At 41.1% G+C, this 3,317-nt stretch overlaps 1 protein-coding gene across 1 annotated transcript in view; it reads right to left on the bottom strand.

Annotated features, from left to right (window-relative positions):
• Positions 1–3,317, bottom strand: part of LOC101853576 (angiopoietin-4) — a gene marked incomplete in the record, with an annotated part of 12,770 nt that overhangs the window by 1,277 nt on the left and 8,176 nt on the right.

Below are 3,317 nucleotides of genomic sequence, written 5' to 3' on the forward strand. Positions count from 1 at the left end.
GTAACAGCGAGAACAAAACAACAAAAACAAAACAACTGAAAATCATTATAACCACCATCATCATCATCATCATCATCATCATCATCATCAACAACAACAACAACAACAACAGCAACAACAACAAAAACAAAACAACTACAACAGCAGCAGCAGCAGCAGCAGCAGAAGCAGCAGCAGGAGCAGCAGCAGGAGCAGCAGCAGGAGCAGTAGCAAAAACAAAGAGTGCTGTTGAAACTGCTCTTACTTACACCACTATAAGCTAATTCATCTGCATCTTTACCACTACCATTACTACATTACTACTACCACCATTACTACAATAATCATTACTACCATTACTACATTACTATAACAATTATTACTACCATTACAACATTACTACCAATATCATTACTACCATTATCATTACTACCATTACCATGATAGCATTTGTATACAATGTAGCGCAAATCCCCGCTCAACAGCAAGCTCTATGAGCTTCACAATCTATACTATTACCCCAGCAGACCAGAGAGCATTCTGAAACGACCTCAACTTCCTGGGAAGCATACAGTGCAAGCAGCCATTCATAGACGCTAAAACATACTGACAATTGACACTGACAAGACCTTTCGCTGTCTATGGCCGGATACCCATTCCCACCAGAGTGAAGTGAGGAAAATTCGGGTAGAATGCCTTTACCAAGGACACAAAGTCGGGCCCTTGGTTGGAACCCCCGAACCCGCAATCTCACGATTACGAGTCAGGTAGCCTAACCACTAGGCCACCGACGCCACCATTACTGCATTACTACCACAGTCATTACTACTATTATGCTACTATTAATACATTACTATTACTACCATTACTACCACAATCAATACTACGATACTAATAGAGAAAGCTCGGTAAGAATAAAGGAAGACAATACAGACTGATTCACAGAGTACAGTCTGGAGGTCTGGAGTACGACAGGGATGTGTTTTATCCCCTCCTTTTTATAATCTGTATGGACACAATGACTCAAGACGCAAACCAATGCCCAGAAAGCCTAAGTAAACTTTTATTTGCAGGCGACCAATGTCTTATTCATCCAAACCAACAAAGCCTCCAAAATCACACCAATATCTGAACAATAGCTGCGAGAAATTTGACATGAAAATAAGCACACCAAAACATAAGTGAGCCTGAATTGTCGTCCTCTAAATATCCATGTCAAAAGTAAACAACTGAAACAGGTAAAGGAGTTTAAATATCTTGGCAGCACTTTTTCTGTAAACAGGTCCATAGACAAAGAAATAGAATAAACGCAAACTCAAAGAGCAACTATTGGCACTGAGTCCTGCCTGCATTTTACAGAAAAAAATGGTTTGGCTACCTGTAATGAATGTCACCTAGCCCGCCAGCCTCGAGAGCCTATAACACCAAACACTCAAGTAAAGAAGGAAGAGGAAGGCCACGCAAAAGGTGGATTGAGGACTCGAGGGAACCCTGAGAACTTATAATAATATCCCAATTGAAAAAGCTGTGGAGCTGGCCTTCAATAGAAAACTGCACCTCCCCTCGACGCAAACTGGCAACAGAGGATGAAAAAGTAAAAGTAAGTACTACATTACTATCACTACCATTACTACCACAATCATTACTAAAAATTACTACATTACTACCATAACCACCACTGTCATAACTACCATTACTAATATTATTGTTAGTGCTATGACTACCATTCTCATGATTGCCATTACCACTGGGACCTCTATCACGACTACCATTGTCATTACTATCACTACCATTACTACCACTACAATTACGACCACTGCCGTAACTACCACTACCATGACTACCACCATCAAGGTTACCATTTTTTTCTGCCATTACTACCATTGTCATTACTACCACTACCATGACTACCGCTGCCACTACAGCCAGTATCACTACTACCACTACATGTATCACTACTACCACTATCACTACTACCACTACATGTATCACTACTACCACTATCACTACTACCACTACCATGACTACCACTACCACTACTACCACTATCCCTACTACTAGTATCAGTACTACCACTACCATGACTACCCCTACCATGACTACCACTACCATGACTACCACTACCATGACTACCACTACCATGACTATCACTACAGTCACTATCACTACAGTCACTCTCACTACAGTCACTACCACTACTACCACTATCACTTCTACCACTGCCACTACAACCACTATAACAACAGCCACTATCACTACTACCATTACTACTACCACTATTCTCTACTACCACTGTAACAGCAGCCACTATCATTACTACTACTATAACAACAGCCACCATCACTACTACCGCTATAACAACAGCCACTATCACTACTACCAGTACTACTACCACTATCACTACTACCACTACCATGACTACCACTATCACTACTACCACTACCATGACTACCACTATCACTACTACCACTATCACTACAACCACTATCACTACAACCATTATCACTACAGCCACTATCACTACAGCCAACAACAGTGACTATCACTCCCGTTACAACCACTATCACTTTTTCCCCTACCATGACTACCACTATTACTACTACCACTATCACTACTACTACTACTACCGTGACTACCACTACCATCACTACCACTGCCACTACAACCACTATCACTACAACCACTATCACTACAACAACTATCACTACAGCCACTATCACTACAGCCAACAACCGTGACTATCACTCCCGTTACAACCACTATCACTTTTTCTCCTACCATGACTACCACCATCAATATTATTACTTCTGCCATTACTACCACTACCATGACTACCACTACCGTTATGACCTCCACTACTACTACTACCATGTCTACAACAATGGGATGTGTATTTAACGCCCCTTCTAAAGACTATAAAAAAGTCATTTCATACACAGAGAGAGAGAGAGAGAGAGAGAGAGAGAGAGAGAGAGAGAGAGAGAGAGAGAGAGAGAGAGAGAGAGAGAGAACGTCCATATCTGATAGAACCGGCTAAAACGGATCGAGAGAAAAGTCCCAAAAACGTGTACTGGGGCTTTTTAATACTAGAGATATTATTATTAATAACAAGTGTAGTAAACACTTTGAATTCCAATCCTAACTCTAACATCACGAGGACTAACAGCACAGAAAGAAGGACATCAACATCGGCATTGACAACATCACACAGTGCTGTCACGTATCTTTGAAAATACATTATGCTTAAAAAAACAACACCAACAGCAAAACGAAACACCCCCCCTCCCTCACACACACATACACACACACATACACACACATACACACACACATACACA

This window comes from Aplysia californica, unplaced genomic scaffold (genome assembly GCF_000002075.1).
Source record: "Aplysia californica isolate F4 #8 unplaced genomic scaffold, AplCal3.0 scaffold00502, whole genome shotgun sequence".
Taxonomy (NCBI): Eukaryota; Metazoa; Mollusca; class Gastropoda; order Aplysiida; family Aplysiidae; genus Aplysia; species Aplysia californica.